Source organism: Kogia breviceps, chromosome 10 (genome assembly GCF_026419965.1).
Source record: "Kogia breviceps isolate mKogBre1 chromosome 10, mKogBre1 haplotype 1, whole genome shotgun sequence".
Classification (NCBI taxonomy): domain Eukaryota; kingdom Metazoa; phylum Chordata; class Mammalia; order Artiodactyla; family Physeteridae; genus Kogia; species Kogia breviceps.
Window position 1 is genome coordinate 20859662 of NC_081319.1, and position 27903 is coordinate 20887564.

A 27903-nucleotide genomic window follows, 5' to 3' on the forward strand; every position below is an offset into this window, starting at 1 on the left:
ATAATAACTTCTGCAAATATATATACAGATGGAGCAGTATTCCGGGTCTGAAGCATAACTTTATATTCTGCAATTGTCCTGGAGTAAGACAATAATGAATTTTATAATCACATTCCTGGACACATCCCCCAAAGTCTTGATATAACATGAACCAAGGCACTGAAGCAAAGAGTTTTACTTCCAACTTGAACACTTGTTATTATATTTGGTTTTAAGATATATATCAAATATACAAATAGGACTATAACAAATCCCCATGTAAGCACCATTCAGACCTTAAGATGTTATTCCAAATTTCTAATTCAATTTTTGTCAGAAATAAAACATCAGGGATTCAATTTAAGACTTTTTGTACCCCTGCCTGTTCTCCCTCCCATTCATTTCTCTCCTCACAAAGAAACTGCTTTCCCGAAATTGCTGTTTCTTTCCAAACCAACTTTTTCATACACACACACACACACACACACACACAGAGTCATTACGAGTACATGGCAATGTTCTACACATATTTTAAAACTTAACCTAAGTGACACCTATCCTACCCATCATACTGCAATTTGTACATTTAATTCAATAGTTTTTTTAAACATGCACATCAGGATTATGTGAAGGGGTAAGACAGGTTTTTAACATTATGGAACGTTTCAGGTGTACCAAAAAGAACGAGGACAAATATAATAAACACATCCATCACACAGCCTAAGAAACAAAACACTAAAGATATAATCAGGTTGATTTTCAAAGGCATTTTGCACAGTCTTCAGGAGTTTTACATCCCTAAAGTCTATATAAGTAGTTTCAGAACAAGCATCAACTCTTGGCTACCATGCCTGGAAGTCATTAGTGAATTTCTCTGTAAGTTCTCTGACAGTTCTTCAAGCAGAGGAACGGAAAATGTCTATGTTCTCCTTGATCCTATCACACTTCGGGGACAATTAACTGCCACAAGAAATGTGGTACCTTGACTTTGTAACCTAACAGCGCTTTTTTCCCATGTAACATCCTCACTTAAAGCCACACATACAGCCAAATCCCACCACCACCGTCACTATCATTACCGTCATCGGCGTCAACATCAACATCATAGAACGAGCCTTAACATGTGTCAGGAGCTACACTAAGCATTTTACTTGCACTATAAAAAATAATGCTCATAAAACCCTATGACTCAGATATTACTATGTCCATTCTGCAGATAAGGCAACTAAGTCAGAGAGACGTTAACAAACTGCCAACGATCAAAAGATAGTAAACGCCGGACACTAAATTTGAAGTCCACGTGTCTGAATCTCAACCTCTGATCTTAACCATTACATAAAAATTACATTAGAAAAAGTTTCCACTTTCAGTCATGCAGAGTAAATGCATGGTACCACATTATCTCTCCCACTGTAATTAGCTAGAAAATTAAACAAAATATATGAAATGACAGTTTTCACTCATTAAACAATAGGCATTTCAGGACTGTGATCCCTGAAGGAAGAGAAACAAATGAGATGAGCAATACAGCCACCTAAGAGTTCTGCCTAGGGCTTCCCTGGTGGCGCAGTGGTTGAGAATCCGCCTGCCGATGCAGGGGACATGGGTTCGTGCCCTGGTCCGGGAAGATCCCACATGCCGCGGAGCAACTAAGCCCGTGAGCCATGGCTGCTAGGCCTGCGTGTCCGGAGCCTGTGCTCCGCAACGGGAGAGGCCACAGCAGTGAGAGGCCCGCATACCGCAAAAAAAAAAAAAAAAAAAGAGTTCTGCCTAGAAGTACTTTCCAGATTGTGAGGCAGAGAGGGGCAACCTAGGTAGAGCAGAGCAATCTCAGTGAGTTGAGAAGAAAAGGTTGGAATTTGGGGAGAATGAGGTAGTTAGAATATGTAAGACAGAGTACAAGAAAGGAAGGAGTTGTGCAAAAAAAAACGAAATCCGAAATCTTCCTATGGGTCTCCCTGAGCCTTTAGCTCAAGGGCAATACACAAATGCAGAGAGTGTGAAACTCTGCAAGGCTGGGCAAAGAATAACTACCAGAGAAGAATGACTACCAGGAAAAAAACCTCTACTGGGAAGCTATAAGCAGAACAGCTTTCAGAGCTCACAGAGCGCAGGGAGACAAAGTCCAACCCGCCTGAGACTTCATTAAACACCTGCAGCATTCAGTGGAGACTCCAGAAAGGCCTTACCTACTGTCCAGAAAGGTATGGCCTTTGTGGAGAGTAGGGATAAACCAGGCCTACGATAAGACTACACAAGATCCACTCTCACAAAAAAGAAAAACAACCTCAATAGAATCAAGCTGATCCCCAAGTAAACTACCTGCCTGCCAGGAGAAAACTCAACTTTTCTTAAAGGAAGGCAACACGATCCAGAGACACAACAGCATAATATTCACAACGATTATCATTTAATAAAATATTACTAGATATGTGGGCAGGAAAGACTTATTAACTCAGCAGGCCTGGGTTGCTCAAACCCCGCACATTCCAAAGGTAGGCCTTTCTTCAGGACTGACCTTCATTGGCTTCTAGGCAATAACCTCGAGCCCTTGGAATATTCTGCTTGATAAGAGTGTTTTTGTATGTCTGAGCTCTTGAGCCACACTGTCTTATGGTGAACATCTTTTTCTGTATGCCTGAGGGCCTGGGCTATGCTGTACCAGTTTACCAGAAAACTTTACCCTAAAAAGTTTTCCTAACTTTTGTTACCTTTTTTTTTTTTTTTTTTTGCGATACGCGGGCCTCTCACAGTTGTGGCCTCTCCCGTTGCGGAGCACAGGCTCCGGACGCACAGGCTCAGCGGCCATGGCTCACGGGCCCAGCCGCTCCGCGGCATGTGGGATCTTCCCAGACCAGGGCACGAACCCGTGTCCCCTGCATCGGCAGGCGGATTCTCAACCACTGCGCCACCAGGGAAGCCCATGTTACCTTTTTAAACTCTTTTCCTCACTTTTGTGATTTAGGGTGAATACCTGTTTTTGCTGGGGGGGAAAGGGCTGGGGCAGTGGGTGCAGTCAGAGTGGCTAAGGTCAGTCACAGGGGCATGACACGACCTCCAAAAAAATTCCAGAGCAGCAAGGCTCAGGTAAACAACCTCGGTTGGCAACACTTCGCATGTGTTACTACACATTGTTGCTGGAAAATTAAGTGAACCCCAATGTGACTCCACTGGAAAGAGACACCTGAAAGTATTGCATTTGTTTCTACATGAACCAATAAATTAATAGCTGGCACATCTCTGGATATAAAGGTACCAAAATTTCAGACTACAGAGAAAAATGGCCGTAAAATTGACAGGTTAAAAATACAGAATGGGGAAAGACTTATTGAATGAATCGATGAATCAATATTTAAGTTATACTTTATAAAACGTACCATAAGCCTGGGTCATCAGACACTATGAATGCATCATGTTGGGAAGATGATCAAAAGTCTATGGAGAACTGGGCTTCCCTGGTGGCACAGTGGTTGGGAGTCCGCCTGCCGATGTAGGGGACGCGGGTTCGTGCCCCGGTCCGGGAAGATCCCACGTGCCGCGGAGCGGCTGGGCCCGTGAGCCGTGGCCGCTGAGCCTACGCGTCCGGAGCCTGTGCTCCGCGATGGGAGAGGCCACAGCAGTGAGAGAGCCGCGTACCACCAAAAAAATAAATAAATAAATAAATAAATAAATAAAGTCTATGGAGAACTGATTCTTTGAGAGGGAAATCAAAAAGTTGCCCTTTCACACAATTACCTGATGAATGGTATGGAGCTCTTCTCCTGGTTTCTAGGAGCCAATCATATACCATTTAACCCACGGACAGAAGGTTAAATGAAACAATACTCAATCGTAATATTGATAAGCATATAATAGCTTCCAGGGACACTTAAATTAACTACTTCATAGCCCTCCATCAAGTTTCTGTAGTTAATGCGTCCCTAAAAAAGAAGGGATCAGCAACTCTCTTCCAGTGCCCTATTACAGAATTTTATCTGTGATCCTTAAGTATTTTCACTTTTTGTTCATAACACCAACCAACAAAAAACAAAAGCACCCTCTGAAAATTACTGATTTCCCACTGCACTTAACTCTGTAAACTTTAATCAACTTATCAGTAAGTCTTTTAAAAAATAATTTTATGTATTTTGGGCTGTGCTGAGTCTTCGTTGCTGCGCGTGGGCTTTCTCTAGTTGCAGCGAGCGGGGGCTACTCTTCGTTGCACTGCGCGGGCTTCTCATTGCGGTGGCTTCGCTTGTTGCAGAGCACAGGCTCTAGGCGCACGGGCTTCAGAAAGCTGTGGCACGTGGGCTCAGTAGCTGTGGCACACGAGCTCTAGAGAGCAGTCTCCGTCGTTGTAGCACATGGGCTTGGTTGCTCTATGGCATGTGGGGTCTTCCCGGATCAGGGATTGAACCCGTGTCCCCTGCATTGGCAGGCGTATTCTTAACCACTGCGCCACCAGGGAAGTCCGGTCAGTAAGTTTTTAAAAAGAACAGTTTTGCATGCTTCGTTCATACTTCACTGGACATAATAAACTTCATACTTTTTAAAGAAATCTTAAATATGTGGCCACTAGATAACTCCATAAAAGCTGCTAATGATTCAAGAAACCCGTGGTCCAATGTCAGATCTACGAGCAGCATCTGATAATCTTCCTTTTCCGTTAAAGCAACAGAAAACAATTTGGAACATGAGGAAAAATGGCCTAGGTCTTTCCAGCAGTAAAATCTATTTTAAAAATCCTTATGCTTGTGCCTCTGATATAAACTGAATTTGTCTAAGTGGCTCCAAGAAAGGGAATGATATTCATGCCCCAACACATTAGGAAATATAAGAGCACTTCCAGGAGGGAAAAAGTATTCCACTCGGTGTAAATAAATGCATAAATGATAGAAAAGACTGTGTACACATTCTACCTACTGACCAATCAAATTTTCCTTTTATTTCACTTTATCTTACTTAATTACCCAACTGTGTCAATGAAAAGTTACCTTGCAGAGTAATGCAGAAGGATGAGAAAATCCTGCGTGAGCCAGGCTTCCAAATGCTAAGTGTGTTCACTGCTGGGCCAATTTCCCTCAGTCCTGAACTCTGGACACCCTTACGATTCCAATCATAAACGTTTCCCATTGTCTGCCCAGCCCACTGAGTGGGAGACCACAAAATGATTTTAGGATGTTCCAACGGAGGACGAGAAGGAAACCAATGAGCTAAATCGCTTGCACTCATGACCCAATCCTTACTCTTCACTGAAGCCAAAGAAAAACAGTGACTTTATTATTAACTCATAACACACAGAATTCTGTTGATATTACCCCTATGTGCAACCGAACTTCATGAAAAAAAGTGAACTGTATCTAAAAATATATATCAGAAAAACCCTATGAGGCAATTTAGGCAACAAATAACTAGAAGTTCTAAGAATGAAATAATAACCAGTGAAAGAAAAATCAAGCTGTGAAAACTAAAAATTGACAGAAGGAAAGAAATAGTTTATTTAGAGTTAAATCAATACTTAAAAACTTGGTCCTTCAGGCATATTTTATAACTCTGCTTCTCTTCTCTACTATCTCTGTCTCTGAGAGCAAACATCTCAAAACTTGCCTTCCCCAAATACGTTAACAAGGCGAGCCCCTCACGGACATACCCTTTTACCTTTTCAAAGCATTTCTACAACCGTTATCTGAATTTTCATTACACCATCCCTATGAGATTGCACCATTCCCATTTTAGACCAGCCTGCTAGTGTCAAGCACCTTGGATAAGGTCACTGAGCTATTCTGGGACAGAGCTAAGACTCTAACTCACTATCCTCATTCTTTCCACAATATCGCACTATTTTGCTTATTCTCCTTACCCCATTTCTATTTTTATCATTGCCCCATTTGTTTCTCCAAAGTTTCTACTAACCTAATGTTCTACTCAAAGCATATGGGGTTGCAAAGGACAGAAACGCACTGAGGGGAGTACAACGAAGGAGAAATGCTAAGGACACAGCACGTCACCTCCCAGTTGCCCAAGGACAGGAATTATACAGCTGGGACCCCGGGGACTGAAACTGGCATGAGGTCAAAGACAAAGCTCTCCCTGCCGTCTCTCTCATGGATCATCGTGCTGCATTCTCACGACCTCTGTGCTTCGCCTCACACACCTACCCTAGTTAGTCTCTCTTTACACAGTCGGCCTCAGTCCAGACGTGGTCCAAGGTCATCATCAAACTCCCCTACCCCTTCCCCATTCGTCCATGCTTCACAGACTGTAATAAAGTTTGTATCTTTACTCCGACTCTCTCAAGAGTGAGTTAGCTGTCTTTCGGCCAGATGACGGTCTGACAGACTTTGGTTGGATGTACACCACTGGTTTGATTAGCTACGGGAAAGGGAGAGAACAATACAGCAGGCCAGGAAATCATCCTGGTAACAGGGTAATTCATAGACTGGGGCATTAAAATGATACATTATAACAGAGCAAAATGCTAGTATTGCCATTAACCAAATCCCTCATTTTAAAGATGAGAATTCTGAGGTCTGCGTGGTAAAGTGACTTAGCTAAGGTGACACAGATGTGCCACGGCGGTCATACTTACAGTCCACATATCCGACTCTTTGAAGCCACATTATTTAATTCTGAAACCTATCATCGAAACTGGTCATTCCATAGTTGATGACAGAGCTCCTCTCTCACATCAAGCTAAACATTCTGGTATGTCAAAAGCAAATCTACCATTAACCACAATGTGTAAATACTCATGAAATATCACTACCTTTAAAGCAGTACACCTCAACCATAGATGGCCATTAAGATCCCCTGAGGAGCTTCTTCAAGCTCCTCAATGGCCAGTACCCATGTCCCACCCTAAACCAATTATATTGGAATTCCGGAGGGCAGCCGCCTGACACTGGCACTGTAGTTTCTTAAAAGCTCCCCAGGTCATTCTAATGTGCAGTCAGAGTTCAGAATCACTGCTTTCGAATATTAAAATTAATGTGCAGATATACCTATGGAAGTTCTTTAACACCTCTAATTCAAATTCAAAATCAGGAAAATTCTCAAATAATTTAACATCTTTTAGATCACAAGTTTTAGACAAATTTTGGACAGCAACAATTAGAGCTACCGTTTACTGCTCATCTATGTGCTTTACAACTATGAAGGAGATCACAAGCTCCATGAAAGTAAGGACCTCATGCTGTTCTCTGTCATATCCCAATGTCTAGTACAGTGCTTTGTACATTGTAGATGCTTAACAAATGTTTGTTAATCAAACAAATGAATGAATATCCTTATTTATCTCTCATAATGGCTCTTGAAGGTAGGCATCATTATTTCCTTGTCACTAATGAGGATTTTTAAGCTAAGAAAAACTCTAATAAACTTAGAGCAACGTATGTGTTCCACTTATCATACAGAGAATGTTGAAATTACATGTCTTTTTAGAGAATTAATCAAAACTGATCTTTTGATCAAAGATCAAAACTGGTATTTTATACAGATGGCCAATAGGCACATGAAAAGATGCTCAACATCACTAATTTAGAGAACTGCAAACCAAAACTACAATGAGGCATCACCTCACAATGGTTAGAATGGCCATTATTAAAAACCTACAAATTATAAATGCTGGAGAGGCTATAGAGAAAAGGGGACCCTCTTACACTGTTTGTGGGAATGTAAATTGGTGCAGTCACTATGGAATACAGTATGGAGGTTCCTTAAAAAACTAGAGTTACGGGCTTCCCCGTCGGCGCGGTAGTTGAGAGTCCACCTGCCAATGCAGGGGACACGGGTTCGTGCCCCAGTCCGGCAGGATCCCACATGCCACAGAGCAGCTGGGCCCGTGAGCCACGGCCGCTGAGCCTGTGCGTCCGGAGCCTGTGCTCCGCAACGGAAGAGGCCACAGCAGTGAGAGGCCTGTGTACCACACACACAAAAAAAGAAAAACTAGAGTTGCCATACGATCCAGCAATGCCACTCCTCAGCATATACCTGGACAAAACTATAATTCAAAAAGATACAGGCACCACAACGTTCATAGTAGCATTACCCACAATAGCCAAGACATGGAAGCAAACTAAATGTCCACCAAAAGAAGAATGGATAAAGAAGATGTGGTGTGTATATATATATATATATATATATATATATATGCAATGGAATATTACCCAGCCCTAAAAAAGAATGAAACAATGCGTAGATGGACCTAGAGATGATCATACTAAGTGAAGTAAGCCAGACAGAGAAAGACAAATATCACATGATATCACTTATACGTGCAATCTAAAATATGATACAAATGACCTTATTTATAAAGCAGAAACAGACTCACAGATACAGAAACCGAATTTATGGTTACCAAGGGGAAAGGGGGTGGGGGAGGATAAATCAGGAGTTTGGGATTAGCAGATACAAACTACTACATATAAAATAAACAACAGGGACTTCTCTGGTGGCACAGTGGTTAAGAATTCGCCTGCCAATGCAGGGGACACGGGTTCGGGCCCTGGTCCAGGAAGGTCCCACATGTCGTGGAGCAACTAAGCCCATGTGCCACAACTACTGAGCCTACGCTTTAGAGCCGGCAAGCCACAACTACTGAAGCCTGTGCACCTAGAGCCCGTGCTCCGCAACAAGAGAAGCCACCACAATGAGAAGCCTGTGCAGCAATGAAGACCCGATGCAGCCAAAAATAAATAAACAAATAAATTTATAAAAAATAAACAACAAGGTTCTACTGTATAGTACAGGGAACTATATTCAATATCCTGTAATACCATAATGGAAAAGAATATGAAAAAGAATCACTTTGCTATACACCAGAAACTAACACAACATTGTAAATCAATTATACTTCAATAAAGATTTTTTTTAAAAAACTGGTTAGCTCTATTATTTAATTCCAAAATCCAAGCATATTGCCACCAAATAAATCTTTGGACTGTTCAAATTAACACTGGACAGTAATCTAGGAACCCCACTTATGGCAAACACAATTTAAACTTAAGCCACATATCTAACTCAGTGTATAAAGTTTTAAGAATTGAAAGGAAAAAGTTAACCACATTTAATCTAAAATATGACTCAAAGCTTAGTAAAGCAATGAGTTGGCAAGCAATATTCAAAGCCACCTGAATTATTCCTGAACACTGGCCTTGGTCATTCTCAGTATCAAATCCTTCAAGAAGCTATCAAAATCTGTACTAAGCTTTTGAAAAACAACATCCAATTCTCCTAAGTAGCCAATGCCAGGCTCAGGATGGAGGGCCAAAGGTAGATGAGCCTGCTTAAGATACTAAGCTTTACAAATAAAAGAAAAACAAAAAGGAGGAGACAGAAGAAAATGAAAATTCCTAACAACATCTTTCCTCACCTCCAGTGAAGCCAAAAAAAAATGTCTGCTAATGCAAACTGGATCTCTATGTATAAACTGGGTTAGAATTTCATAATTCACTGAGATTAAAGAGCTAAAAGCAAAAGAAGTGAAGAGAAACCCATGAAAAAGAACCTGTGCTTCTTCTAATCTAATTGAAACAATATTTTTGGAAGAACACTTAAGATACACTTAAGAATTTCAGAATGCCATAAAATTGGTATTTAATATCTAAAGAGTAAACAGCATGTCTCTTATGTTAATATAAATGTTGGTGTTCTTAGTACAGTATCTGAGCTAAGATTGCAAGACAGCCCCAGAAACGGGTCTGGTTCAACTGATGCTAAAATGTATGCCCACGTGTCAGCAAGAAGGCAGAATGAATGAGACATAATCCAGCCTATAGGGAAAAAGCAAACTGCTACTAACAACTACTATTTCATCATCAGGCAAATACATAAATACTAATGTCGGCCTGATGTTATGGCACGTGCAAAAGCAAAAGTCTTCTACCCACAACATTATGTTCTACAAAGAAAGATATACTTAGTTTCCTAGTGTTTATCCACACTCACGTGGCCCTGTGGGTTTTTATTTTTAATTCATAAGTTCTATTACATCACACTTTAATATGAGTAACAGCCTTGTGAAAGAACCATGTGATAAACCAGTTGGGTCCAACGTCTAAGATGCACCCTGATCACAGATGAAGCATCGGGGCATCCTTACCTTAACCCCTTCAGTGCACCAGGGTATTATTTAGAAAATTCTTGTTTTAGCACCCTAAATGAGACTTTAGTCACGCTGCCCTACAGGTTACCTGAGGAGAGATCGGGGTAAGACATCAATCACACAGCAATAGTGGCTGGGATCATACTGCAGTTCAACTCTTGCATAAGAATGTAAAGGGCTGTACTCTCCCTCCGACACACCTCCTTCTTTGTGCTCTATTTCCACCACACACTACAGGGTATGCTGATGGTGCCAAATAGTTAAGATACTTTCTGAGCCTCTGAATTCTCAGGAACCATCTCCAGTCACTTCTCAGAAGTCAGTGAACCTAGTTCTATCTGTTCTGTGGTTTCTGCTCAGTGCTGCCGTTTTTAATTTGTGAAACAGGCTGAGTGGAAACAAGAGAACTGCATATCATCACAGGTGGGCACAAAAGAATTCCGGACACCCTTCATTCCCCATAAGACGCCGTTTCCAAGTCCTTTTGAGTTTTGCTCTTAAATACCTCTCAGATCCCGTCTTTTGCTCTAACTCCACCGTAAGTTACCATCCTAGTTAAAGTCACTGTTGTCTCTTGGTTGGACTAACACAGAAACTATCTCACCCCTCGCCCCACATTTCCGCTTGCCCCCAGTCCTGTCTTACCCCACCCACCACTGCTCTATCGCTTCTTCACACTGCAGCCCAAACGATCTTTCAAAACCCAAACCTGCTCATGTGACCCTTCCACCTACTTGAGCCCCCCCCCTTTAAATTCTGTAATGCCTTGCCATTTCAGTTGGGGTAAAGATCTAAACCCTTCCAGGGCAATCAAGGCTCTGCGTGGTGTGGCTTCCTAGCCTCATCCCGCACATGCTCTACGCTGAGGTCTATGCTTGCGACACTCCCATCGGACTGTTCCTGGAACACATCATACTCCCTTCCCACCCTAAAGCTTTTGGCACATGCTTTTTCCTTCTGAAATATTCTACCAGAACTCAGCATGAAAATTTACCTCCTTGGGAAGGCCTTCCCTAACCCCATGGCCAGGTCAAATTCCCTTATTATATGGCCTTTTATAACCTTTTAACAACTATAAATTGGTATTTATTATCTGATTATTTTTTATATATTTGTTTGCTTATGTTTGGCTGTGTTGGGTCTTCATTGCTGCACGCGGGCTTTCTCTAGTTGCGGCGAGCGGGGACTACTCTTCATTGCGGTACACGGGCTTCTCATTGCGGTGGCTTCTCTTGTTGCGGAACACAGGATCTAGGCGCTTGGGCTTCAGTAGTTGTGGCACGCGGGCTCAGTAGTTGTGTCTCGTAGGCTCTAGAGCACAGGATCCGTAGTTGTGGCGCACAGGCTTATTTGCTCCACGGCATGTGGGATCTTCCCAGATCAGGGTTCGAACCCGTGTCCCCTGCATTGGCAGGTGGATTCTTAACCACTGTACCACCAGGGAAGTCTGATTATCTGATTATTGGATTAACGTCTATCTCCTCCATTGCCTACAAGCTCCACGAGGACAGAGACCCTGCCTGTGTTAACTAAAGTGACCCACTAGTCCCAATTTTCGTGGAATAATCCCAGTTTACACTTGTTATCATAGAATAATTACTAAGCGTACCACCTATGCCTTCCAAACGATGCCCAGTTAGACTAAAACCTATATGATTCTCCTGGTTTTGATTCATCATTGAATCCTGGTAATTACTTCTAGAGCAGCTATATAAAGTAATCAGTAAATACTGACTGAACTATTGACGAGTATAAAATCTAATATAATCTTGATATGCATTCATATCAAGAAAAAAAAAGATCTACCAAGTACCTTTCCAACATACCAAACTGCTAAACAGGGAGTACCATCAAATATATAGCCAAGTCTCAATAGTCTTTGGCACTGAGAATAACTTTGCTTAGTTACTAAATACACAATACTTTAGATCAACTCTAGAGAAGCACCATTGTGTCCATATTATTCCAAAATGGGTCACTGGAAGATCAACTGCTTTGATAAGGTCAGTACCTCAAAGGCTGTATAAAGAACACTTTGACCCAAATAAAGGTAACGAAGTGGTTTATGCACCACAGAGGTGCAGCAAAAAATATTCTGCCTTAATTACTGCACTTAGTAAATGAAGGTGTTACCTGTATATATGGCATTGTAGGCAATCAAGACTCATCACATTCAACCACAGGTGAGGAACAAATTAAAGTACATTTCCATTTATTAATTGGCTTTAATCAATATAAAAGGCTTCTGTAGGGACTTCCCTGGTGGCGCAGTGGTTAAGAATCCACTTGCCAATGCAGGGGACACGGGTTCAATCCCTGGTCCAAGAAGATCCCACAGGTCATGGAGCAATTAAGCCGGTGTGCCACAACTACTGAGCCTGCGCTCTAGAGCCCACGAGCCACAACTACTGAAGCCTGCACACCTAGAGCCCGTGCTCCGCAACCAAGAATAGCTCTCACCCGCCGCAACTACAGAAAGCCTGCGTGCGGCAACAAAGACACAGCCAAAAATCAATTAATTAATAAAAACCACCAGTTATAAAAAATATATATATATGGCATTTGTTGCATAACTGCCTTTGACAAGGTAAATGTAAAACGGAGCCCATTTCATGTATCTGCTTTGGGCACTAGCCAACGTTTTATCATTAAATCCATCAAAGCAGTAAGTTTAAGAGAACTATCTCCTAACTGTAGCTCTGAACTCCCCATTAATCAGACAGAAAGAAGTAAGAGATCCACTGACTGCCAAAGGCCATAAAATAACATCCAAGCATTCCTCAGGTCTGAGGTGTGTTAGGTCATCCCTAATATAGCTCCAGAAAGCTACAACGGCACACAGGAATTTTAAATAAAAGAGAAATCAGGCAATAAGACCACCAACCAACACGCTGGAGGAAATCATATAAGTTAAGAGAGAATCTGGCCCAGCTAGAAATACTTTCTTGGAGAGCTTCCCCAAGAAAAGGCAGACCACTTCAACTGTTTTCCTTTATGATGAAAATTCTGAACAATTTAGGCATCCAAGATAAGAATCTCCAACAGAGAACTAGACAGGGATGAATGTGTAAAAACCTCTTCAAAAGGAAGCAGTGCATCAGAATTTCCTTGCATTACTCATTTTACTGGCTTGTATTTTTTCCTGTCTTAATTACACATGGAACCAATCTAACAATAACTGCGGTTCTAATTACAAGTCCATAGGCTCACAGAGTTTTAAGTAAAAAATTTCCATCTTTAAACTCTCAGAGATTTGTTCTTTTTGTTTTCTAACATCTTTATTGGAGTATAATTGCTTTACAATGGTCTGTTAGTTCCTGCTTTATAACAAAGTAAATCAGCTATACATATACATATACATATATTCCCATATCTCCCTCTTGCGTCTCTCACCCTCCCTATCCCACCCCTCTAGGTGGTCACAAAGCACCGAGCTGATCTCCCTGTGCTTTGCAGCTGCTTCCCACTAGCTAGCAATTTTATTTGGTAGTGTATATAAGTCCATGCAAGTCTCTCACTTCGTCCCAGCTTACCCGTCCCCCTCCCCGTTCCTCAAATCCATTCTCTATGTCTGCGTCTTTATTCCCGTCCTGCCCCTAAGTTCTTCAGAACATGTTTTTTTTTGGTTCCATATATATGTGTTAACACACGGTATTTGTTTTTCTCTTTCTGACTTACTTCACTCTGTATGACAGCCTCTAGGTCCATCCACCTCACTACAAATAACTCAATTTTGTTTCATTTTATGGCTGAGTAATATTCCATTGTATATATGTGCCACATCTTCTTTATCCATTCATCTGTGATGGACACTTAGGTTGCTTCCATGTCCTGGCTACTGTAAATAGAGCTGCAGTGAACATTGTGGTACATGACTTTTTTTGAATTATGGTTTTCTCAGGGTATATGCCCAGTAGTGGGATTCAGAGATTTGTTCTTTATACAAAGCTTCAGAGAGAACAGCCTAAGTTCTTAGCATATGGGTTCAAGGGCCTACCTATAAAAGTCCATAAATCTTATTGTTACATGTATAAATTTAAAATGAGCTAAATATATTTTTCCAGAAAAGAATCCTTAGCTTCAAATTATAAATTGGCTCTTGACCCTCAATGTTAAGAACATTTTATTATGAAATGAATTCCTCATTTCTAAAAACACTTTCAGTTAAAACAACAGTAAAATCCCTTAGTTAAAAAAAAATAAGTTTATTACTTCAGATACCCTGAACCCCAAATTTGCTTTTGCAAGGTAGTTTTTCACATAACTAGTTCACATTAAAGGGACTAAATTATAATAACTCTATATCCATTCTTCTAGAAATGCATTTATTCACTCACCAAATATTTGAGTATCTATTATATATCATGAATGTTTTCAGTATTGAGGTATAACGAACAAAATGAACATTCTTCTTGCCCTTACAGCATGTATTGTCTAGAGGAAAAGATGACAATAACAAGCAAATAAGCGAATGATGAAAATCCGTGCTCACGGATGTTCTTAATCACTATGAAAGAAACCAACAGGTAGCTGTGAATTAGTATAACATCAGGTAGTCAGGGAAGGCCTCACTCTTTTTCCCCCCACCCCAGAAAAAGAGAACAAATCTTTAAATAATCAGAGCTAGTGCGGACTGTAAAGAGCTTCTTGTTTTTAGCTGAAGTGCCTTTAAAATACCAAGTTATCTTCTAAATTTTAGGTAAAATAGTGAATATTTGTTAAAATATTACTTTAAAATTCTAGTTTCTATCTAACAAGAGCAAAATATCTCAAATCGGGAAAAAATGGAGAGAATGTTAAGAAACATGTGGCAATAGAGGAATTATTTTTCTAATATGAACTGGTTAGCTAAGGCGGCAAAAGGAATTATCAGGTGAGGAAAAAGGTACAAGACAAAAATTACGTCATTTTATAGACTCAGTTTCTTGTTAGCTTAAATAACAACAAGCGTGAAAGTCAGAGAGTGATTCCTGTACCATCTGTCTCTATAAGACATCCAGAAATTAGCAAGCTTTATTTAAAAACTTGATTTAGGGGCTTCCCTGGTGGTGCAGTGGTTGAGAGTCCGCCTGCCGATGCAGGGGACACGGGCTTGTGCCCCGGTCCGGGAGGATCCCACATACCGCGGGGCGGCTGGGCCCGTGAGCCATGGCCGCTGAGCCTGTGCGTCCGGAGCCTGTGCTCTGCAAGAGGAGAGGCCACGACGGTGAGAGGCCCGCGTACCGCAAAAAAAAAAAAAAAAAGAGAAAAACCAACTTGATTTAGAATCACTAGCAGTAAATATGTACTACAGCTGTAAGACCTTCACATATACCCCACCATGGTTTCACTCTTCTAATGAGTAGAACAAAATTGTTTCACAGCTTTTCAAATTCAAGGGATAAGATTTGCATGGTGAAGTGTTAGGACTAAATCATGCTGGGCTGACCACAAGACAGCCAACACCCGTGGTTCTCCTTGGACTCAAAACTCCCTCCCTCAGGATGGTCTCTGCCCCTTGGGGCCCCTCTGAGAGCCTTCAGAGACTCTAGAAAAGCAGAAGAAAACGAATTCGCGAGGAAACACATTAGTGCCAAATGAAAAATCTTGCCCTCATATACTACAAACCACATTTTGAAACTATCAACTCTTTCTTTTCCTTTTTTTTTTAAATTTATTTTTGGCTGCGTTGGGTCTTCGTTGCTGTGTGCAGGCTTTCTCTAGTTGCAGTGAGTGGGAGCTTCACATTGCGGTGGCTTCTCTTGCTGCGGAGTATGGGCTCTAGGCGTGCAGGCTTCAGTAGTTGTGGCTCACGGGCTCTACAGCACAGGCTCAGTAGTTGTGGTGCATGGGTTCTAGAGCGCAGGCTCAGTAGTTGTGGTGCATGGGCTTAGCTGCTCTGCGGTATGTGGGATCTTCCCGGACCATGGCTCAAACCTGTGTCCCCTGCATTGTCAGGCGGATTCTTAACCACTGCGGCACCAGGGAAGCCCTGAAACTATCAACTCGTAAGTGCGCTTGTGTACGTAACCTTTCCGAAATTTCAGTTAAAAAATAAACACAAAAATATCAAGTGCTAATGTATTCTTTTTAAAGAGATTTAAACATAAAAAACTTTTTCAATGTTGGACATGGAAGAATCATAGAGAAAAAAGGTAAATGGTAAACAACGGGGAAAGGGTTGAGGGGAGCCAGAATAAAAAGGGGGGGCCTCAACCCCAAAAGTGTACAGAGAGTTCAGAGAGATTAATTGTTGATGTGAGGGGCAGGGTAGACAAACCAAACTGGCAAAAATTGATCAAGGAACAAAATATTATATTATCTGTCATGACAAATGGTTATATATATTTTTAGAACTTCAGAAAGATAGTAGAGTTGGCTGTCTCATAGTAAAGAATTAAGCCTCTCAGTGCATGTACTTTTAAACTGTTTAAACAGCTCAGACTACACAAGAGTGACCGATGAAACCGATCTGTGATGCTGACTCAGTCCTTCCTTCTGGATAGCACAGGGTATATCTGCCTCACAAACTCTTTCTTCTATTTCAATTAGAACACAAACAAACAAACCAAAAAAAAAAATGAGCCTAGCTCATCCATGATGAATATATATTTCTAAGAAAGGGACTTCCCAGCATCAAGGGAACTGTTTGCCTCTTCCTCACTATGGGGATATTTGTGGTTACTTTAAAAAAAAAAAAAAAAAAAAAGAGCTATTAGGTCAATGAAATTCATAATAACAATAATATGAGTAGTAATTCTTGCTTTTTCATGGGATAAAAGTACAAACTGTTAAGAATCAAAGCCTTTGATATATCTTTTTGAGGGGGGATGTGTGTGTATACATGTGCACACTTGCTTTCTGTCATTAAAGGAATTTCTATCAGAATAGAGACTTTTTTAAAAAACAGAATTGCTGTATTCCAATCTTTTTTTATAAGCCAAGCATTTTTTTTGAGGAAAATTAGGTATTTTACGATACTTCCCACAAAGCCCAGCAAACTCTTTCATACTAAAATAATTATTAAGAGTAAACCACAAGGCTCAGTCAATATCCAAGGAAGATTCTTTCTTTTCCAAGCATTAACCTCATTTCAGGAGTCATCTGAAACACAGACCAATATAGCTCCTGTTTCTAAAAAGATTTTTACTGGTAATGAGAATGATAAAACTGCAATTTCTTTCTGAAGGCTATATAAGGATTTATGCAAAGTTCAACAGAAGACAGATTTCCTTGAGTATACAGTGCCAGGACTTAACACAGTTCCTAGCAAGAGGATATCATGCATACATACATTTGAGCAATCAATGAATAAACGAACAAAGATTAATGTGAGGATTCAAATAAGACAACTTTCATAAACTGGATTTTCTTATAGTGAATCTTTTTTTTTTTTTTTTTCCACTTCTTATGCTACATTTCAGAAATGTTCTCTTCCATTTCTGAGAGTTGTCTGGCTAGAGGAATAGAAGTTTCATGAGAATACAGACCATTAGTTAGCACAGAGTCTGTGCTCACTCAGTGTGTGGAGAATTTAATGATCAACACATGAATTAAAACATGAATAGCAAATCAATACATGAATGAATGAATGAATGGTGAAAGAATAAATCACCTCAGTTTCTCTGGACTTGGTTTGTCACCCTCTCCATGAAGTCATAGTTGAGTCCCAAGCCACTAGACTATCTTAAAGGGACTTGTCAAAACTTACTTTATTTCACTCCTTGGATTCTCATGAAGAAATGAAATAGTTTGAAGGGGAAAATATAAACATATGATTGAGAAAAGTTGGTTCAAATCCTACTCCGCTTCCTAGAAGGTCCACGACTCTTGGCCAGGGTTTCTTAACCTTGGCACTACTCACCTTTTGGTCTGGATAATTCTTCATCCTACAGGCTGTCCTCTGCATTGCAGAATGTTCTGCAGCATCCTCGGCCTCTACTCACTAGATGTCAGTATCACCGTGTACCCCAGATGTGACAACCAAAGCCATCTCTCTAGATGTCGCCAAATGTCTCTTGGGGCGTCAAAATCGTCCCCAGGTGAGAACCATTGCTATAGGCAAGTTTCTTGATTATTTAAGCCTCATTTTCTCATTTAAAAATGTATGTAATACTACTTTTCTTAAGTAATGGTTGTAATAATTAAATTTAAAATAATTATAATTACAAAAAAATTCTGACAACAAGACTATAAACATCATTTGAGTGCCCATTATGTGCCAGGCACTGAATAGAGGAGTCATTTAAATTGATTCCTTCTAATCCTTACGACATCTTTATGGATTGTGGGCACTCACTCTCATTTTCACAATAATCACACAAATGAGAGTTGTCACAGCCAAGATTCAAACTGAAGCCATCTGATTTCAAGAGCTGGAGCTCTCACCCACCATACTCTACATAATCAATCTCCAAACACAGCTTGTCATTCAGTAGGTCGTCAACAAATATTTGTCTCCTTCCAACATTTTTCCTAATTTTCTTTCCCTGGAATAATCAGAGTTCAGTGTGTTTCCCTACTGCATGAAATCTGGAAATGATATCTTAAAATCCCCATGTCAATTATATCATAGTTGCCTCTTCCATCAAAGAGGAATTGCTTTACATCCATAATATCTACTGGTATCAACGTTCTCTGTATTCAACTGTAAGTTCCTAAAGATCAGAGATCGGTTTCTACACATAACAGAAGTGCTCATGACATGTTTATGGGTGAGAGTGTTGATCTTACACTAGAGAGTAACAAAAATATATTGCTGTTGATTTGACACGTTCAGAGTTTACAATGAAAAGCCATATAGAGAATATTAGGAAGGGTTAAGACAGCTAAACTTCAACTGAAATTGAGCAATTTAATTTTTTTAAAAACAAAATTATATCTAATGAATGGGAAGATAAAGAGTCTATAATTGTTCAAGCTTCTTAATGCTGGGCCCTTAGCCATGATGTTTCCACTTGAAACAACAGAATAAAAATGGGGTTGGCTAATGTTAACAGAGCTTTTTCTACAGGATTTAAGAGATCTTACAAGATTATTCTATAAATGAATTTATTAATCATCATGGAAATAGCATATGATGGCCGAAAAAGTATTTAAAGTTCAACAAAAAAAAAAAAAAAAAAAGGAAAGAAAGAAAACCAAAGGAAAAGAAACCAAACCACAGAGGGACACAAGGAAGATAAACCAAACTAAAGAGGGACACAAATTTTTATTACCAAATTTCTTTTTTGACTTTTTTCGTATAATGATAGGTTTCTATAATTTATACATGAGAATATTTACTTGAGGCTTGGTTTGGTAGAATAAATCCTAATTTGTAGGCCATAACTTCTATTTTCTGGTCCAGTTACTTTCTCTAAGCATGTTGTTTCCCAACCATAAAGCAGTATTTCAAATACTATTCAAGATTCTCTCAGTCCTAGCAAAGGCTCATTTCAAAATCTAATAAAAATGACAAGAACAATATCCATTTTTTAAAATGAAAGAGGCAGTGGTGGAGGTGTGGGGAAGGATCAAGTCCCACCATTTAAAAAGTCAGACATAAAGACCATTCACACACTCTAAAATGACTATAATTTTAAAAATCTGAAAATAACAAGTGTTGGCAAGAATATGGAGAAACTAGAAAATAGAAGCTTTGTACACTGCTAGTGGGAATGTAAAATGGTATAGCTGCTATGGAAAACAGCCTAAAAGTTCTTCAAAAGGTTTAACATAGAGTTACAATATGACCCAGCAATTCCACTTGTAGGTAACTACCTGAGAAAAATGAAAATATATTACAACACAAAAACGTACACACAAATGTTCGGAGCAGCATTACTCATAACAGCCAAAAAGTGGAAGCAATTCAAATGTCCATCAACTGAGGAATGAATACACAAAATGTGGAATAGCGCTACAATGGAATATTACTTGGCCGTAGAAAGGAATGAAGTCCTGACACACGCTACAACAAAGATGAACCTTGACAACTTCATGCTAAGTGAAAGAAGCCACACCAAAAAAAGGCCATATGTTGCATAATGCCATTTATATGAAATATCCAGTAAGCAAATCCATAAAGACAGAAAGCAGATTAACGGTTGCCAGAGGACAGGAGAAAGGAGAGTTGGAACTAACTGCTGAAAGGTACAGGGCTCCTTCTGGAGATAATGGAAGTGTTCTGGAATTAGATAATAGTGACGACTGAACAAGCAAGTCAAACTAAAAACCACTGAAGTATATACTTCAAACTGGTGAATTTGATGTTCTGTGAATTACTTCTTAATTTAACATAACACTAGAAGAAAAGGTTAGAGACTAAAAAAGAAAAACACTCAACTTAGAGATGTGCAGTTAGTTCTTCACCCCCTGCAACCACCCAGCGCACCTGACAGTGGTCTCCAAGAGCTTTCGGCCCTGAAAAATCCACCCCCGCCTTCATTATAGTGACATGAATAGCTGAAATGAGATGCCAATGTTGAATCTTTAAACATTATAAACGGTAAGGGGAGCAGGGCAAGGGGATTTAAATCCATTTCAGAGTAGAGGACTACAAGAAAAAAAAAAAGTGTACTTCTGACAGAAGAACTACAAGACAGGGAAAGACACTGACAAAGGGGAGGAAGAGTTTGTCCTAGGAAGAGAAGACAACGTGGAGGCTACAATGCCATTGTCCGATTGCTCATTTTTGGTGTATCAGTTTGTGTAAATAAATGGACATGATATCCTAGGAGGGAAAAAAAAGAGAATACTATAAATCACACTCAAAACAACAACAACAAAAATACCAAAGGTGTCAAATGTGTACACCAGAAAAATAAGAGCTACAGCAGAGGAAATAAATGTACAATTTTCTATCAAGTCACTTCTCAGTTATTTCCTCTTTCCAATCCTCCACAACTATTTCCTGCTAAGCTTCTTCCTTCCTCCCTGCATTTCTTCATTTGCACAGTTTCTCCCCCTACGCAAACACACTATTCTTCCTCTGCAGCGTGCCAGACCATGAGCTAATATGCCTGTTTCTGCATTCTCCAGCGATGAGCCTCACACCCCACTACCTCGTCTATTTCCTCAAATGTTACCCAGTTATTTTCTATTCCCATCTCAGTCATGCATCCAGTCATTCCCTCCCTCCCATAACAAACGAGTGTGGAGGGGAACTAAATGAAGGCCCAGTGGTGATCCAAATCTGACAGTACCTCTACTCTTTCAGAACCTACAGTCTGGGGGTGGGGGTGGGGGAGGGGCATGGAATTCATTACGTGAGCACAAAAAAATTTAACATGACAAGTGACTGAAAGAATTAAGCACAAGGACCTATGAGGGTATTTAATAAGGGGATAAGGACGGAAGTGAAGAAGTAGAAGGGGGGCTTCCCTGGTGGCGCAGTGGTTGAGAATCCGCCTGCCGATGCAGGGTACGCGGGTTCGTGCCCCGGTCCGGGAAGATCCCACATGCCGCGGAGCGTCTGGGTCCGTGAGCCATGGCCGCTGAGCCTATGCGTCCGGAGCCTGTGCTCCGCAACGGGAGAGGCCACAACAGTGAGAGGCCCGCATACAACAACAACAACAACAACAACAACAAAAGAAGTAGAAGGGAAAGGAAAAAGAGGTCAGGCCTATTTCAAGGAGGAAAAATAAGCATATGCAAAGGCCCTGTGCAAAGAAGTAGCATAACATATTGAAAGAAATGAACAAAGTCCGTGGTGGCCAAAGCACAGAAAGATTTACAGGAAAGCAATGTGGGAAAATGGGGGCGGGAGGTAGGGGGGTAGGCAAAGGACAGATCATCATCTAGGGTCTTTATCCCAACATTGAGAGAAGGGTGAAAGGGCTATTACAATAATCCAGAGAGAGATAACACTAGCTAGGCTATGGAAATGGCAGCAGAAATTTTGCAATGTAGACGCATCATCAAATAATAATAAAAATGATAATACCAAAAACCATAATGACAACAGCAACTATCATTTGCTGAAAGCTTATGATGTGCCAAGACCTATGCTATGCACTATAAATATATTATCGTTTTTCTTCACAACTGTGAATGGTAAATACTAGGATTCCTATTTTACAATTGAGGAACATGAGACTCAGAGTCAGTTAAGTGACCGGGCCAAGGTCCCATACAGCTAATATGTGATACAACAGGAACTGAACAAAGTCTGCCTGGCTTCCACTAATACAACACGGTGTTCTTAGCATAAAAATAATAAAAGTATCAACTATTATGGAGCCAGGAACTGGGCTACTATGTTGAAAATCAGTTGGGCTTTTAATCTTCCCAGCAACTGGGTCATACGGGCAGCACTATCCCCACTTTACAGATGGGGAAACTGAGGCAGAGCTAGGTCAGCTAGAGGCATAAACTGGGCCCATTAACAGTTCCCAACTCAGTAAGTCATAGAACTGGGATTCGAATGCAATGAAGACAATAGAGTTCTGGAGGGTCTTTCCTTTTCAATCAAGATACAGACTGATTAAAAACTAAAACTATGCGTCAACACTTTACCTATAATCTGTTTGAAGCCTTCTGGAAAATCTAAAATGCATGTTGCTTCTGAAATTCACTTCTGTATTTTTATTGTAATCTCTAACCCACAGCATTGGGAGTCCCAGATTTGCATCGCTACATATGTCACCACACCACTGACAGCTCAGAAAGATAAAGATAACCTTGGTTATAGATGAAAAAATACTGAGTATTTCCACCAAGATGGGCAGAAGAAACGACTTTGACAATCAAGTCATCTGTGGGGAATTATATTATTTTTCACAATATATATAATTAAAGTAACAGCATTTCAAAATCAAGACTGAAAATAAATGTCACTTACATCCAAAGAGGATGATGTTAGATCGTGAGAATTCATGAAAACAGAAAAGAATGAAAGAGGCTCCCTGAATTCCTGATTTCTCAACTATCATGACCTGTACCCCTTCAAATACATAAATCTGCAACAGGATTTTCTTTTCCTCCCACTGAGTCCAACAAAATAGAAAATCCTTCCAGTTTGGCCAAAAGAATCCTTTTTTTCCCCCTACAACCTATTCACTCCCCAAAATTATGTAATGAATGATCCTTAGTATAATAGCAGATGCTATAACAAATATTCCTTTATATGAATTGTAGATATCACCAAACAGACAACAAATACCTCTGTGAATATGAGGGACTTCCCTGGTGGTCCAGTGGTAAAGAATCCGCCTTCCAATGCAGGGGACGTGGGTTCGATCCCTGGTTGGGGAACTAAGATCCCACATGCCGCGGGGCAACTAAGCCCGGGCGCCACAACTACTGAGCTCGGGCTCCTCAATGAGAGAGCCCGCGTGCTGCAAACTACCGAGCCCACACACTCTGGAGCCCGCGCATCACAACTGGAGAGAGAAAACTCGCGTGCCACAACTAGAGAGAAGCTCACACACTGCAAAGAAGAGCCCACGAGCCGCCAACAAAAGATCACGCATGCCTCAACGAAGATCCTGTGCTCCGCAACTAAGAGCCGACACAGCCAAAAACTTAAATAAATAAAGGGGGAAAATGTCAATGTGTTATGTTATACATTAAAAAAAACAACTAAAGCCCTCTTCCCATTAGTAAGAGAAAAAGCAGTAAAAATTAATGTCAAAAAAAAAAAAAAGAATGTGAGAACATAGGTTAAAAAAAAAAACACTTAGGCACAAAGATTGACATTTTATGTTTCCCTGTGTCACCCTAACCTTCAGCTACTACGACAGATCTAACCTAGTTTTCATTCACATGTGGCACTAAATTGCTTTGATGAAAGCCAAATAATGAGGGGTATACCCTTTAGACCAAAATACAATGCAAACTGCTGCATATTCCAAGTAAAAATAATTTCTAAACTTAAGAGTACAAGACTTTCTCTTTGCTAATGCATTTACCGTATATTAGACTCAAAAAACCTACAATAAAAATCTCGTACTAAGTGGATATTATTTCTGCAACCTTTATCATCTAAATGTGGTCTTGCTGCTTCTACTTTAATAGCGTAATCCCCAGGCATCACTTGTTTGTGGCATTTGCCCAAGTATTTTGAAATGTTTAGTTTTTGTCTAGGCAACAGATGTGGACTAAGTAACAAGTCAATCTGTCCCAGGATTTGTTTCACAACCACTCCAAAGAGATATTGCTTGTCAGCTTCACAAACTACAGTGCATCCAAACGGCATTAAACATTTTACTACCTGGAAAACTATTTCAAAAGATTCCTCACAGGCACTGAAAAAAAAAATCCTGTCAGATCGTATCCCCTTTTTCCATCAAAAAGAATTACTTTCATACTCCTTGAAGGAATACCAACTAAACCCAGCCTTCAAAAATAACAACAGAAAATTAAAATTGTGTTTCAAAACAAAGGATTTTATGTGATTTATGATGTAAGGGACCCCTGTTCTATATAATTTGGTATGGTATGCACATGGGCAAAAATAAAGAGAAATCACTTCTCCAAAGACGTACAGATGGCCAACAGCACATGAAAAGATGCTCAACATCGTTAATTATTAGAGAAATGCAAATCAAAACTACAATGACGTATCACCTCACACCAGTCAGAATGGCCATCACAAAAAGTCTACAGACAATAAATGCTGGAGAGGGTGTGGAGAAAAGGGAACCCTCCTACACTGCTGGTGGGAATGTAAATTGATACAGCCACTATGGAGAACAGTATGGAGGTTCCTTAAAAAACTAAAAATAGAGCTACCATTTGATCCAGCAATCCCACTCCTGGGCATATATCCGCAAAAAACCATAATTCGAAAAGACACATGCACCCCATTGTTCACTGCAGCACTATTTACAATAGGCAAGACATGGAAGCAACCTAAATGTCCACTGACAGATGAATGGATAAAGATGACGTGGTACATATACAGTGCAATATTACTCAGCCATAAGAAAGAATGAAATAATGCCATTTGCAGCACCATGGATGGACCCAGAGATTGTCATACTAAGTGAAGTCAGACACAGAAAGACAAATATCATATGATATCACTTCTATGTGGAATCTAAACAGTGATACAAATGAACTTATTTACAAAACAGAGGTTGACTCACAGACTTAGAAAACAAACTATGGTTACCAAGGGGAAAGGTGGTGGGGAGGATAAATTAGGAGGTTGGGATTAACAGATACACATTACTTTATATAAAATAGATAATCAACAACCTACTGTACAGCACAGGGAACTATACCCAATACTCTGTAATAACATATATGGGAAGAGAATCTGAAAAAGAATAGATATATGAATATGTATAACTAAATCACTTTGCTGTACCTCTGAAACTAACACAACATTGTAAGTCAACTATAGCCAATATGAAATTAAAAATTGAAATTAAAAATTAATTAATTAATTAAAAATTTAAAAAAATTTTAATAAAAATAAAAAGCATACTTGATATTAAGAAAAATCACAGATAAACTAAAAATGTGTATCATATCCTTATAATGTTATGTGTATTTGAAATATGTAAGACTGATTTAAGATACTTGCTATGTACATACATTTGAATTTTATGAACAGATTGACTTTTTAAACAAGAAAGGAAAATTCATTAATTTTTTTAAAACCAAAGGTGATCTTTTTATAATATGAAGAGTGATTACCTAGTATTTTTTTTTTAATTGAAGTGTTCTATATCAGTCTGTCTTAAGAAGAGGCAAAGGAACAAATACAAATGATTCCATTTACATGAAGTTCAAGAATAGGTAAAACTAAGTCAGAGTGATAGAGGTCAGACTGATGGTTTTTCTTCTGGGGGGGTGGTTATTGGCTGAGAAGGACACGGGAGAACCTTGCACAGTTCTGGAATCGTTCTAATTCTTGATCTGGGTAATACAGCCACATGGGTGTGTGTGTGGGTGTGGGCAGTTATAGGTGTGCGTATAAATCAATCAATCAATCAATCAATCAATCACGGATGCAAAACAGTCTGGATGACATTACAACTTTTTAAAATGCATGTACATTTTAATGTTTGTCTATTACCTTGACCAGAAAAAGCTAGCACAACTAAAACGCCAACCAAGGACGTGAGAATCAAATCTCAGTCATCTTAGCTCATTACTAAGGCCCAAGAAGGGAAATGCACATGGCTTATTCTCCAGTGCACAGAAACATCAGTAATCCTTATAATCACCTATCTGAAAACGGCACTAAGTCAAGCTAACACTAGGCCATCTGACTTTTTGTAAAAAAAAAAAAAAAACACATGAAAAACACTACTTCTTCACACTAAGGGGCCACATTTCTGATTAAGGACCTGATGCCCAGCCTTGTTCAGGTATAGTAACAGACACCCTATTAATTAAATAAATCATCCATAAATAGTCACTTGTGAAATGGGAAGCTGCTTAGAGCACTACACAATGCATCTCTTTGCAGAGACAAATTATAGAATATGTGGACAATAGGGGGCTCCCCCATGATCCTCCCAATCGGGGCTATTTTGCCCAAGGTCAGAAGTTAGGGAGACTCTGTAGAATATGGACAAAGGAGGGGCTGCTCGTGGTTGACTCCATGGGTGCCACTGCCTCCTACACACTTAAAATATCTGGAGGGCCATGGGCAGGACCTCGTGCACCACAAGAAGTACCTAAATCCTACTGGAATAAAATGATGTAAGACTCAAATGGCATTCCCGTCTCGTTCCCATGCTTCCCTAATTTGAGTAGGTGTCACCCCAACTTGCAGCCAAGAAATACTCCAACTATCTGATTAAGATAACATGTCTCATATATGCAATGGAATATTACTCAGCCTAAAAAGAAACGAAATTGAGTTATTTGTAGTGAGGTGGATGGACCTACAGTCTGTCATACAGAGTGAAGTAAGTCAGAAAGAGAAAAACAAATACCGTATGCTAACACATACACATGGAATCTTCAAAGGAAAAAAAATGGTTCTAAAGAACCTAGGGGCAGGACAGGAATAAAGACGCAGACGTAGAGAATGGACTCGAGGACACGGGGAGCGGGAAGGGTAAGCTGGGACGAAGTGAGAGAGTGGCACGGACACATATACACAACAGATGTAAAACAGTTACTGCGAAGCAGCCAAATAGCACAGGGAGATCAGCTCAGTGCTTTGTGACCACCTAGAGGGGTGGGATAGGGAGGTGGGAGGGAGACGCAAGAGGGAAGAGATATGGGGACGTATGTATATGTATAGATGATTCACTTTGTTATACAGCAGAAACTAATACACCATTGTAAAGCAATGATACTCCAATAAAGATGTTAAAAAAAAAAAACAGCGTGGCTTACAAGCAAGGGCCCTATGTCGACGCACCACCGTACGACACCAAAATGGCATAAGCTAAAGGAGAGTCCAAGGCTGTCTTGTATACATGAGCCAACTGAGGTTCAGTCCAAATTATTTGGAACCCAAGACAGAAATTAATTTCCCCTTTTTTTTTTTGTCCACGCCACACAGCAGGCAGGATCTTCCCTGACCGGGGATCGAACCTATGGCCCCTGCATTGGAAGCACAGAGAATTAACCACTGGACCCCCCCGGGAAGTCCTGAAATTAATTTCTAACAATACTATGTAACACGAGACTCATGTTATCAAGTACAGATGAACCTATAAGGAAAATAAAGCTCTGCCACATACTTCATATACACTCTACATTACAGCAGTGGTTTTCGCCCTGTTGCCACTTGGGGAACATTTAGCAGTGCCTGGAGACATTTTTCACAACTTGACAGGGGGTTGGCATGCTACTGGAATCTGAGGGGTAGAGGCCAGAGATGTTGTTAAATAGCCTATGGTGCCCAGGATGGCACCCCCAACAAAGAACTACCTGACCCCAAATGACAGGAGTGCCAAGGGTGAGAAACT

The 27903-nt window shown here is 40.2% G+C and overlaps 1 protein-coding gene across 33 annotated transcripts in view; it reads right to left on the reverse strand.

Annotated features, from left to right (window-relative positions):
- MITF (melanocyte inducing transcription factor) overlaps nt 1-27903 on the reverse strand; it is a 226937-nt gene that overhangs the window by 146392 nt on the left and 52642 nt on the right. For 4 of the 33 annotated variants that reach the window (XM_067043668.1, XM_067043666.1, XM_067043657.1 and 1 more), the window contains exon 2: nt 15489-15587. The exons of 28 other annotated variants lie outside the window; for them this stretch is intronic. The gene's annotated coding sequence lies outside the window, so the exon portion shown is untranslated. Of the gene's footprint in view, nt 1-15488; nt 15588-27903 lie in introns of those variants that run through there. One more of the 33 variants, XM_067043665.1, reaches the window with a different exon arrangement.